Genomic DNA, 14,505 nt, shown 5'->3' on the forward strand with positions numbered 1-14,505 from the left:
GGCTTTAAAGGGGTCCAATGAGAATCTAGATGCATTTAAATATATAATTAAGCTCTTTCTCTCAAAGAGGGAAAAGGGGACACGTCCAAATGATATAATTGAATAATACGTCCAATTGAATAATACAAATGAGAGAGAGAGAGAGGGATGGACCAAGCATGAGACGGGGGCACATTTGGGAATCCTTATACTCTCCCACACACACACACTCTCTCATTGTGTGAGGTTCAAAGTGCAAGAGCTCCATCTCCTTCTCCAAGCTTGTTGAGAAGTTGAGAGCCTACGCCAACATTCTTGGCTATGGAATGCAAATTCAACAAAGAGCCATGCTTCAATGCTTAAGCTTGCTATCTTCTTCATCTTCATTACTATGCTATTATGCTATGCTAAGCAAGAAGAGTGATGGTAAGTGAGGAACTATTTATTTCTCCTATTGAATGCTTCTTCTTCCTCTTCCCTACCCTCATTCCCCGCTAGCTCTCTCCACCTTTGAAGGTGTCTGATGCCTTGGGCTTGAGGCCGGGGATTGTTAATTCTTTTACAAAGTTTATGTTATGCTCGTGATGCATGAAGATTTCCATCTTCATTGCATCACCTAGGTCACAAGGAACAAAGATTGTATTGTACCAAGTCTCTCTTGATGGGAGAATCTATAATACAAAAGCCTATTGGAGGGGGGACCGGCTCCACATAAATCTGGTCCTCAACTGTTATCAAGTTCTCTAAACTTTCTCTCTCTTGTAAAAGTATTGTTCATGCCAAGTTAAATAAGTATTATGGTTATGTTGTTACCGCTAATTAAGTTCACCCTCTATATTCTCGAGGTAGTCTCACAAAAATGCTCACTCTAATTCTCTTAATTCTGCTATTCTCAAAGTTCATAGGTCATTTCGATTACAAGCAATGTATTCAACAACTGATACAATGAGATTTGCCGTTAGCCTACATCATGTCATCAAAAAATTTATACTAATGTTTATTTTCTAATACTACTACCTTTGCTTTTGTGTCCATGACTCTTCATGTGTCTAATTTGCTTCATCTAAGTTTGAATTGCAATTTTTTTAGCGACCGCCTGCCTAATGTCATGCTAATCTTTCTAATAGATAAGACCCTTTCTCTTGGATCTTTCTATAGCCATTACATGGGCTCTCATGGCTTTAATTTCTTGATCCTCCTCATTTTCAATAACTATGCAAATTTGAACAGTCACATTCAACACCCATTATTGAGTCCGTCATTGGGTATTTTTGCTTCTTTTCATTGTAGGGTTTCCATTCATTAAAGGTGACTGATCAATATCTATCAATACCACATTACCATAAGTTGAAAAGTTTAGAGGATGTTTCCAAATTCATTTTTGGATTTTTGATCTACCCTCCATATCTGGTTATAGGAAAAATACCCTTCTTCTCTATGCTGACATCACAATTCACAATGAGGTCTTACTTTGTGACCATATTTAGTGCAATAGTTATTTTATTATGATTGAACTAAACATAGATCCATGATCCTACCAAGGTGGTCTTGGCATATTTCTATTAAACCTGATGTTTATTCAGTAGGATAGGACCTAACCTTATACTACTCACTATTGTGAGTTTTGCAAAACAAAAAAGGATAGGACCTAACCAGCCTAAATCACTTCTTTACCCTGTCTATTTAGAGAATTAGTATTCCTCTGTTCTTGGTGTTATATCAGCAAAAGGAAGTTCATTATGAGGCTCACATGTCTACGTATTGGAAGGTGGTTAAGCCAATCAGTTGTTGCTTAAGTGTTCCTATACATCTTGGGTTGTGTTATCCCAAGGGGCAAAGGTGCAATATATTCCATTAAGAGGAACTATGACCCAAATACCTCACCTCCTATACCTCTTCAAGGGAAACTACTACCCCAAATTAGAATCAACCACCCAAGAAGCAAGAGAACTAGTCGATGCAAGAAATTGGGTGGTGAGTTGCATGAAAGGCTACACATTCTAGTGATATGAATGATGACCCAAGGACCGTACCTCCTACCCCGCTTCAAGGGAAGCTACTATCCATAATAAATCGCACTAGGATAGACCACCAAAGAAACAAAACACTATTATTTATACCAAATCAAAAGAAGTGACTATTTATAAAGAAAATCTAAATTAGATTTCAAAAAATTTGTCTTTAAAGCTAAGTTTTAGCTTTTAAATCATGTAAATTTTTTTGGATTAAGAGTAAGATAGAGAAAGAGTTTGATCTCTTGGAAAAGGCAAGCCTAGGGAAGTGGAAGGAGGTCCTCTTATATATCTCCCTTCAGAATGGGGAGAATTTTGCATCCCATTGTGGTCTGCCAAGTTGCCTACCTAAAAATCTCGTTTGGGAGCATTCATAAGCTGGTGGACTAACCTACATAGTAGGTTTCTCCAAGTTGTTTGTTATGAACATGTCCATTGGGATTTATTAAGCCATATTTACAGTGCACAACTTGCTCATCACAGAATTGAAATGCCTTAGGTTTAACTTATAATGACTATTTGATTGTATACAGATGCCCTAGCATGCACCTTTGTTGAATCACCTCGTAGAGTTTGTGATGCCAATTTCAAGCTACAAAGAGGAGAAAATGTTTGCTAGTAGCCAATGATGATTTGAAACAATGGGTGGGTTCAGATTGCGCACAAGAGCACGCGGTGAAAGTCTTTCCTTTTGCACACTCAATTCACACTCCCCATTAAAAACATATATTTAAATTGTGATGAAAGGTGCACCGCAAATTGGATGTGGCCTTGTGGGTAGGCCATTTGACGTCTTGTGTGAGGTGTCGATAGTTTAAAGCCCCACGTGCTCGAGATTGAAAAGTGGGTGGACATCATTTTGTTCCACGGGTATGAGGTTGCTTGCTAATGGGTAGGTCCGTAGATGCGACGTTTTTGCATTGCTCCAACTAGATCGTGCCACCAAGGACACGCGAACCTGCAAGGCATGTTACGGGAGGCAGTCTAAATGCTCTCTATGTGAGTGTCACTCTAGGGTTCCATGGGTGGACACGGCCAAATGGAAACACTCACAAGAGGGACAGCCTTCCTTGCCAGGCTTGGCCATGAATGGGCCCTCTTTTCATAGCGTGGGCCTAGCATGGGCCATCTTTTGAAAGGAAAGCACGAAGGCTAGAGATTACCGTTGGTGGCAATTGGGCAAAGGCAAAGGGGATGGGTACCCCATTGTGAACCTCTCGAGCTTCTCGTTGATGAAGCAGTGTTGTGTCCAGCTTAATGTAACTTGTGTTGTGCATGAGTTAGGACAAAAAGCTAGTCTATAGGGGGTACCCGGAATCACGAACAACCCATACTTCTTGCAAGTAACTCTTGATTCGAAGAGCCAACACCTGCTCATCCCTACAATAAGGCTTTTAGTAGTAAGATGTTTTCTCATGGTTCTTCTCAATGTATTGTTGCCTAAAGAAGTAGGCAGCCACATTCAATTTTGGCAAGATCCGTCTCTCTCTCTCTCTCTCTCTCTCTCTCTCTCTCTCTCTCTCTCTCTCTCTCTCTCTCTCTCTCTCTCTCTCTCTCTCTCTCTCTCTCTCTCTCTCTCTCTCTCTCTCTCTCTATATATATATATATATATATATATATATATATATATATATATATATATATATATATATATATATATATATATATATATATATATATATATATACACACACACACACACATATATATACACATATAGATATGTGTATATATATAAGGGCTCGAGAAAAGATACAAAATGGCTGACTCAAATTTGGCCAAGAAGGTTCTCAAGCCAGTTCAAATTATGGAATTTTTAGTTATAATATGAGATTTTTAGTGTGATTATCCCTCTCAAATTTAGTGTTAGCCTGCTCATATGTGTGTGAAAAGGTTCCTAAGCCATGTCCACAAAAAATGTTTTTCGAGCCCTACGAGTCTATATATATATATATATATATATGTATGTATGTATGTATGTGTGTGTGTATGTATGTATATAGGAAAAATTACCAAAATACCCCAATATTTTTTCATAAATTCCCAAAATACCCTTCAAATTTTCCAAAATTCACAAAATACCCTTGGTTGTGAGAGTAAATTTCTCCAAAACAAAAAAAAATTGCGGCTTTTCATAAACAGAATGATTGTCTATCATATAAGATGCTAAGACTAGAATTTTAGTTGGTTATGTGGGTTTTGGAGATGGATTGCTTCATTATTTTTAGACATAACTGCCTTTTTTTGCGAGGAAATTTTTGACAAATTATATGCTAAGGACTCAAAAACGGATTTCAATTTTTAAAAAGGAATAAAGATTAGAAATCTTGAACAATCCAACCAAAATAGATATAAGGGTATTTTGGGAATTTTTGAAATTTGAGGGGTACTTTGAGAATTTCCACAAATTCGAGGGGTATTTTGGTAATTTCACATGTATATATGAATGGCAGGCCATTGATGTGGAGCCAATCACACAGCCATGATGTTGCTCACATTCTTTTAAAATTATCGCAGCCGGCATACAGAGGGGCATTTGAAAGGTCTGCACAGAGCTAGAAGCCAGTATCAGCAGGCTCAAGTGACAAAATTCTACTACCCGTAAAAGTATAGGTGGGGCATGCACTCAATAGATGAGGTCGAGGTACAGGTGGAAAAGGCCAGCACCACGGAGCTAACGTGCCTGGCACCATCCAAGCCAATTGCCCCCAACCAAAATCAAACGGTCGTCTTGCCATAGTATCAATATAATATACTAGCATGCATCAATTCATAGCAACGTTAGAAAAGCAAAGCAACCACGATCTTGTCACTCACAATGTTGTCGGCTCTATCAATCACCTAAGACCTTGTTTTTTTTTTCAAATTTTTCTTTTTTCCAGAGAAATGCTTGTGAATTATATTAGAAGGGGCTATAAATTACATCTTTCGAAGGCATGGAAGCCTTGATTGGGTGAGTGTACAAACTGAACTCTGTTGTTTCCAAAAGGATTGGTGATCACCTCGCCTCAGTAATTGTAAGACCTTGTTTTTGGATCTGTCACTGCTCTTTCAGCCCATGACTACCCTTGATAACCACGCCGTCACTGCCACGGGCCTACCTGCATCTGCTCCGGGCTCCTCTTGTCACCTCAGATGCTATCTGCTACACCATACTCGTGGTGACTCCTCTGCAGGCCGTTGTATTTTTTGTTTGCTAAGCTGACTATAGAGTGCATAAGCAACACAACAAGCAAGCAACCCCCATAAATAACAGGCTCAACCATATTGGATGCACTATCCATCTACAGGCAAATTATACTCCCAAATTGTGGTGCCCTTCCCCTACGCTCACCATCATTGTGTTGTGCTTCATCCTAAAAGAAAGACTCTAGACAAGGGAAAAGTAAGTATTCACATTTACCACTTTTTAGTGTCCTTGTGATCACATCTATATGTATTCTATAACAGCAAGGCGAGTGCGATTTACATGTGTCAACAACTGCGAGATGAAGGCGAAAGTCCAAAACGAGAAGAAGAAGAAGAAGCTCCTTTGCGCACTATAAAGAGGGAGAGATAAAGAGAGAGAGAGAGAGGCCGCCGACGGCGGCCGGCCGTACTAGTATCATGAATAATCAAAGATCTGCAAATGGATCTTGAGCATGAGGCTAAGTTGGCTGAAGAGGAAGAACACAAAAGCAGTGATGGTGGACGACAATATGATAGCAGAAGTGAGAAGTAAACTATGCGATAGTCGAGAAAAAGTTGCAAAGGAGATAATGACGGAGATTGTAATAGACATGATCAATACGATGATGGAGATCATGGCAGACAACACCATGGAAGCAGTGGTGATGGTAGACATGACGGAAGAAGTGAACGTGACGATTGACATGATGGCAGAATTCGTGGAAGAGACGATGATGAAGATTAGACATGACCGACACCATGATGAAGGTCGACGTGAGACAAGGTAGGAAAGACAAAGAGACCATGCCAGAGAAGATGAATATAGAAGGAATCGTAGCCATAGGGATGGTGATTGAAGAATTCATAGAGAACATGATGATCGCACAGATAGATACAAAGGATATGTTGGCAGTGAGGATGCTGATAGATGCAAAGATCGGAGTAGGGGGAATTGAGATGATAGCTCTTCACACGAACTTGAGAAAGCTTTATTGATGGTTTGATAGTAACAACAACCTTTGGTCCCACTCCTACCTGTATCAGGCTCAACCATGGGTGCATTGCTTTCCTATTGACGACTCCATCTCGACAAAAGTGCAAGGTCCAGTATCTGCATTCAATTTTCCATGTCTATGCATTTGTTTGGTCCACACATAAATCCTATGGGACAGAGCACGGCTAATTCCGTTTCTTATAATTTTTGGAGAAACTCTCCACCATACTTTTGTATGTCACTTATGCATGACGTGCACTGCATACTTAGCATTTTCACTCTATAATGCTTCATTGCAAGACGAAACGTTTAACTATTCACATTGCTTTTATGTAGCTTGATTCAAACATTGTCCCCTAGCTTGCTCAATTGGACGACACCCATATACGATTACGAGGTCGGTAGTGCAGATTATAGTCTGTTGATGCTTTCTGTATTTTTTGAGTTTGTCAATGCTTCTTTAAGTTTAGTTTAGCTATATGTTTTTCTCACTAGTGCATGCTCAATCCTGATCATCGTATCTATTTGATATATCAAACGTTGGACATGCACTTCTTTTCTCACTGTTCGACAATTTAACTTATTATGTATTGCAGTACTCAATGCAATCTGTACATGTTTACTTTATTCTAGGTAGTTGATGTTAATCTATGAATGTCCTTTATATATTGCAGCCCCACCTTCTTCTCTACAAAACCGTTTTGTAGCATGAGGAAAACCCTTTATCCCAACTTTTTCCTCCTCAGATATGTTTTGCACCAGGTTCGATGATCGACAGCCAAGACTCCTTGCTCCCTCCTTGTGTGACAACACATATATACCATTTTCCTCTTTTTATTAGCGCACACACACACCCATACACACCCGCGAGAAAAAGAGAGTTTTAACGTCGTAGGAAAATATCCCAAGAGACCTTAAAGATCTAGCCGATGAGGAGTTATGAGAGAGAGAGAGAGAGAGAGAGAGAGAGAGAGAGAGAGAGAGAGAGAGAGAGAGAGAGAGAGAGAGAGAGAGAGAGAGAGAGAGAGAGTACCTTCTATTACCCAAGTGTGGTAGATTGGTTATGCCATTTCCCTTTGGAATAACAAGTCTTGAGTTCAAATCCTCGTTGGCTAGATCTTTAAGGTCTCTTGGGATAGTTTCTTGCGACGTTAAAACTCTCTTATTCTTCTTCTTCTTCTCTCTCTCTCTCTCTCTCTCTCTCTCTCTCTCTCTCTCTCTCTCTCTCTCTCTCTCTCTCTCTCTCTCATCAGCTCCAGATCGAGACTAGCCGATTTCGAGGGGTGCCAGTAGGGGCCAGGATATGTCGCCTATGTAACTTAAAGCCAGAGACAGAGCTGCACTACACATGTCATTGCCCGGCATACTATGAAATATGCGGCCGCTTCCACTGCCTGTTCCAAGAAGGTTTCGGACCTTTTTCTAGAGTCATGAGATACAAGGTTCAGCGATGCCTCGGATTGTTCCTGCTAGAGCTGCATAGACTTAGGGAGAACTTGTTGAGTGAAGGGGATTGGGGAGCACCACAGATGGAGAGTGAGAGAGAGAGAAGGAGACACACACACGATGTGGATGGGGAGACTCAAAGAGTGAGCAGCCCCCTATACACTTATGCTATGTATAAGGTATACAAGTCAGTGGGCGCCCAGACTCTGGGCGGCTGGGCAAGGCACAGGCGCCTATACCCCAACAACCTCCCACTTAAAGGCGACTGTGCCTTTAAGCAAGGGAACCTAGTCTAAAGACTACAAAAGGTGAGAGAAAACCGCTCTCAACCGATGCCCACTGGCTGGCTGTGATCGTGTGCATCCGGTTGTCCTGCTCCCGTGTAAGTCCATACACCACTAGACGTACCGCACACGTACTGCAAGTATGTATGCAATACCTGCATATCTCCCTCGTGCACTATGCCATCATTAGTCAACAAACGACTGACAACCCCAACTGCAAATGCTCCCACTGCAGCTGCGATATTTGGTCTCAAGATCAGCATCTCATACATGAGACCACCGAATGCCGATGCAATGCTAGCGGGCCCTGCTAGCTCTACGGAGCATGCATCAACATATATATCCCTGGCAATAGGCATCTCTGACTGACAAGGCGTGTCAGCCACATGCATCTCCTGACTGTCCGCAAAAGACGCATCACCCTGTCGTGCAACCTCAGAGCAAACCAGCTGCTCTAGGTGTCTGCTGGAAGACATATCCTGCACAACTATATCCCCATGCTCATTATCGAGCATAGAAAGGAATGATTGCATAATCGCTGATATCTCAGTCTCCTCTGCAATCATCCACTGCAAACATGACCACTCAATCTGCTGTGACTCACTAGAGCTCTCATGCTCTAGCTCCGTATGCATAGACTCTTGCACAACGTCCTCCTGTCTTGACTCACTAGAGCAAGACCGCTCTACCTATCTATCCTGCATAGAAGTATCTCGCACAACTGACTCTCTGCTTTGCTCAGTCACTAGCAAAGCATGCATGTCTGACTCTGTCACCTCTCTGTGTGACTGCTCAAGTCGTGCCCCAACTGTGTGCACAACGAGCTCACTACTCTGCACTCCATGCAAAGTACCCTGCAACCCACAAGCAAAAGAGACTCGCTGCTCTCTCACTGTCTACCTGGCTGCGTGATCACAGAGACAACACCGTCTCTCCCGTGATCCACATGCAATGAGTAACCAGTACCACTCCTGGCACCTCTCGCAATCACTAGCGAACCCAAATGCATCACAAAATCTCGCTCTCGTAGCAAAATCTGACATCCACAATCTCTAAGCTGACCAATCGAGATCAAAATCATTGTCAAATCTGGTACATAGCGCACATGTCGTAACAAGTAAGATGCACCACTCGGTAATGACAGTCTCACATCTCCTGCACCTACTATCGCATGCACCGATCCATCGGTCAAACATACACTGCCAAGCATCCCGCTAAAATAGCTACAAAACCATGCACGATGCGGCGTGACATGAAACATAGCATCTGCGTCTAGCAACCACTGCGAAGGGAGTGCACTATCCACATGTATAGCATCTCGTACATAGCTCGAGGTAAAAGTGACATCCCCGTCACTAGTATACTCCGACACTACATGTGCCTCAACTGTCAAAGCAACTGAGTCCATGGCATCACTACATAAATCTCTAAGACTGCCATGTCTCCTACGATCTCGCATACGACAAAAACAACGCCGTCTAACGTGTCCAGAATAACCACAATACCAACATATCACCTCTCGGCGTACTCGTGAATGTACATGTCTCACACGAGTCCTTGATGACTCAGATCTATCATACATATCATGTAATCTGCACCAAAGTGTGCTCGAAGTAGTCTCATACATAACAAGAGCATATACAGATTCCGCAAGGTGCAAAGAGAGCGTAGATAGTGCCATCTCCTCTAGCTCCTGCCACTGATCGTCAGACATGTTTGAAGGTCTACCTGCATCACCGCTCAATGGTCGATGCACCCCTCGCTGTGTCAATGCATCAAGCATACACTCTCTCCATGCTGCAAAGTCTGACCCATCAAACATGTGCATTTCGGAGAGATCATAATCTGAGCGATCACCTGTCTCTGCCATGAGCACAATGTAGCAAACTAGAAAGCAAAATCACCTCACCAACAACACCTGGAAACTGTCTACAGATATGGCCAGAAACACAATGTAAAACCTGTGAGACACACTCCAAAATAGAGCTCCCGCAATGTCAATACAAGCCTCGCATGCTCTAGTATCACACTGCAATCTGTGAGCTAATCACCAAGCCCACATTGTGCGGTATCGATGCATATACACGCACAAATCTCCCACCTGCAGAGAACACCGCACGCAAATGCTGAGTGCAACCCGCAATCTCTACCTAGATCGCATAAATGATACGCATAAAACTCCTGGGAAAATTTCGCCAGAGTTTTGACGCACAATGGCTATCAACACAAAATAACCATTGTCCTGCAAGCTCAATACAATGAGCAATCAATGCGCATCAAACTACACTCAATATACATGCATAAGCTCTGCAAAACTATGGCAAAAAATGCTCCAGATCACAAGACTCTGCCACCTGAGAGCAAACCACTATCTCAAGCAAAGAAAGATACACAACTCCTTACTCTTGCGAGAGTGGATACAAAAACACAAAACTGTGTACAAACTAACAAAACCTGTCAAAGTGAGAGTAAACACTCGATCACAAACTATGGCGAGAATCTGGGAAAAATCCGACAGAATTTCCCCTCAAAACTGAGCAAAAAACTCAAGTACAATCTCTACCATAAACCATAACACTACTCAATGCCAATGAGTAGAAATGCCAAAATGGCTCCACATTTTCACATACAATGGCAATCCGCACTCAACGTACATCAACGGAGTGACTGCGCATAAGCAAGCGCCAAAATATTTGCAATCCGAAAACTTGATCAATGCGAAAACAATGCTCTCAAGAGAGCTCACCAGCACTTGAAAGTGCTTGCCAAAATGCATGTATAATGGGCATCAACCATGCGCCATAACCATATGCAAACCATCCGCAAAGACCATGAATCCAAGCACAAAATCACTGCCAAAGTATCCTGTGAAAACCAGTGAAAGAAGCTCCACCTGTGTGCTCCAAAAAACTGTGTCTCTCAAGAGACCGCCTCGGTGAACGCCTCCGTACTTCGTTGCCCAAGTCTACCAAAAAACCCTCAAACCACAAGCTTAACAAAAGCTGCAATTGCGTCTTCAGCTCAAAATTTATGCACTCAATTTCAAGCATCTCCCGTGCTTCCAAAAGTGCATCAAACTCGCATACAATGCGACAACAGAAAATCTGAAATTTCTGTATACAGTCAATCTGAGCTAAATATCAGCAAAACGGTGAGGAATTTGCAAAAAGTTTCTTCTGCAAAGTTATCGACCACGTCGAAACGAATGGGCATGGCAAACAGAATTCTCAGATCTGCATTCTACAAGGAGAAAAACGAATCTGAAAACAGTGATGCTGCGTACATAGTTTTAGGGGGCACCTTCACTTACACACAATCTTCCACACTCCTTTCTGAGCTTCCACAAGCGCATACATAACTCTCAACTAAGCTCACAAGCTCCCATTGCATTCTCACAAAGCTTCCAAGCTTTCTTAATCTCTCCACCACCGAGAGCGAGCGAGCTATCGTCTCGAAGCTCTCAATGCTGTCGTGCTCTCCGCGGTCACCATAGCTCTGATACCAATTGAAGGGGATTGGGGAGCACCATAGATGGAGAGTGAGAGAGAGAGAAGGAGACACACACACGATGTGGATGGGGAGACTCAAAGAGTGAGCAACCCCCTATACACTTATGCTATGTATAAGGTATACAAGTCAGTGGGCGCCCAGACTCTGGGCGGCTGGGCAAGGCACAGGCGCCTATACCCCAACATTGAGGACCTCAGGGGAAAGACAGTCTCAGAGACGAATCACAGATTTCTTTACACCAGCTAGGGGAGAGCTAGAGGAGCAGTCATTACAACAGATCTCAGAGCCCACCCATACTAGAGGCACGTTGCTTAACCGAGCCATTGAGCTAGGCAGATCAAGACGCCCACGACCTCGGGGGTCTCCCACCACCGACGAAGGCTGCAACAGAAGATACAGATCACTCTAGCTCGAGATGCAAGACGCCCAACCAGAGTACTGAGGTTGATGAGATCCGACAACGACCGATGAGAGATTTCATCTGAACACACCAATCCACCCCCCCCCCCCCTATCTCGTCTCAATCCCGACTCAACTTTAGATTTATTTCCTTTCTCCTTAGTGTTTTAGTGTTAGTTCTTTGTAACTTTGTAATTTCCATACTCAAACACGATATCAGAATCACCAATTGTAACTTTTTGGTCTCATAGGTCATTTTGGCCTTTCGAAGACGTTAGTATAACATTTCATTTCATTTCATCTCTCTCTCTCTCTCTCTCTCTCTCTCTCTCTCTCTCTCTCTCTCTCTCTATGGATGTTCTATAGCAACGTCCACCAAGCAAGACTAGTTCAGACAATATAACAAAATTAATAGCCAGCTTGCTCATGGATTTGGTTAAATATCGGGGAGCTTGCAATCGTGGCAACAAGCTGGAGCCAGTCTCCAATCACCCACAACAGCTGATATTCGGTTGACCAAAAGATCAATCGACGCGTGTTGCACACTATGCACCGATGCTAAAGCTCGTTGTGTCTCAACTCATGTTACACACATGTTAAGTATGGAGCCTGATTTACCCTTGTAATTTTCTGTGGTAAAAGCGCATATTTGTAAGGCCCCCATTATGAGGAGAAGCCATCGTGCGTGAAGGAAAATCACTCACCGGAAACCAAAATTTTCACGGACAAGAATCAGGGGCAACTTTAAAGGCCTCGGGGGCGGAGGCCCCCGAGACTTTTTTTTCGCCGGAATATTATGGCCGGACGGCAGCCGGAAAGTGGTCGGAAAACAACCGGTCGGTTGGCCGGTGGCTGGTAGTCAATGGCCGATGGCCGGTGGTCGGAAGTCAATGGCCGGTGGCCGAATTCAAAAGCGGACTTGTCTTCTCAGGGGCGGCCACACATGGGCGGATTGGAGGGTTCGATTTGGACTTATTCGCACAAGGGCGGCTACACATGGTTGTCTCTCATAAGAGAGGGCAGCCCTTTTGGCCTATAAAAGGAGGCCATTTCTACACACATTTCATAGTGTGAAGTTGATGCAACAAGGTGAGTGTGAGGTGGTGAGAGTGAAGCAAGGCGGGAGCTCCATTAAGGGTATAATCCCTTTGTAAACTACTTCTTGTTTTGAAGTACTAAAGCCATTGAGTGGCTGCTTTCCCGTGGACATAGCCCACATTGGGTGAACCACGTATATCGTGTGTACTCTCTCTCTCTGTCTCTCTCTACTCTATAATCTCGTGTATATAAATCTGTCTCTCTCCATTAAGTCATCTACTCAATTATCTATTTAGCTACGTCTTATTTCCTAACAACTGGTATCAGAGCAAGGTTTGCTCGTAGCTAAATTATCTCAAGGAAAGGATTCCTTGAATTGAGTGGGAGTTATGGCGAAGGAAGGGAAGCTCAAGATTGAGAAGTTCAACGGCAAAAACTACCAACATTGGAAGATGCAGATTGAAGACTATCTCTACCAGAAGGACCTCTATTTGCCACTAGGAGGTCTTGCGAAGAAGCCCGCAATAATGGCAGATGAAGCATGGATTGTCCTTGATCGAAAGGCACTGGGAACAATCCGGTTAAGCTTGGCGTCAACGGTGGCCTTCAATGTTTCGGAGATGAAGACCACGAAGGACTTGATGAAGTCACTTGACGACTTCTACGAGAAACCATCGGTATCCAATAAGGTATTTCTTATGAAGCGCTTGTTCAATCTAAAGATGGCAGAGAATGGTTCAGTTGCAGAACACCTAAATGACTTTAACACAAACATAAGTCAACTTCGATCAGTGAAAATCAATTTCGATGACGAAGTGTGAGGTCTCCTTATACTATCATCTCTACCGGATAGTTGGGACAGCCTTGTGATGGCTGTAAGTAATTCTATCTCTGGCACAAATACTCTTAAGTTTGATGATGTTGTGGGTGTTCTCCTAAGCGAGGAAATGCGAAGGAGAAGCACAGGAGAATCATCAAGTGCTGCACTATCAGTGGAAACAAGAGGAAGGCTTAAGGAGAGGTTCAAAAACCAAAAGGGTCGTGATCGCTCAAGGCGGAGCAAGTCACGCACAAAGTCAGTTCTTGAATGTGGGAACTGCGGCAAGAAGGGCCACGTCAAGAAGGATTGCTGGTCCAAGAAGAAGAAGGAGACAGAGTCTCAAGACAACAAGCCAACATCGGAGGCCAATGTGGCAGGTAAAGTAGAGCAAGATGCTCTAATTCTCTCATTAGACAATGTGTCTAATTCCTGGATAGTAGATTCTGGGGCTTCATTCCATGCAACACCACACAAGAAACATTTCCAAGACTACACCAAAGGTAATTTTGGGTATCTATACTTGGGAGATGATGAAGCTTGTGAGATTGTCGGCAAAGGTACAGTTTCTGTCAAAATTGCTAACGGAAATGAATGGAAGCTTAAAGATGTTAGGCATGTTCCTTCTCTTCGCAAAAATTTGATCTTTACAGGACAATGGGATGATGAAGGTCACAACATTGCATTCGGAAACAAACGGTGGAAGATCTCAAAGGGATCTTTGGTGGTTGCCAAGGGTGAAAAAGTCGGTACACTTTACTTGTGTACTGTTAACACGCAACCTTCAGCTTGTGCAGCAACTACAGAAGTTGACAGTGCGGTGTGGCACTACCGACTTGGGCATATGAGTGCCAAAGG

The sequence above is a fragment of the Adiantum capillus-veneris genome, chromosome 15, assembly GCF_014529385.1.
Source record: "Adiantum capillus-veneris isolate H3 chromosome 15, ASM1452938v2, whole genome shotgun sequence".
Taxonomy (NCBI): Eukaryota; Viridiplantae; Streptophyta; class Polypodiopsida; order Polypodiales; family Pteridaceae; genus Adiantum; species Adiantum capillus-veneris.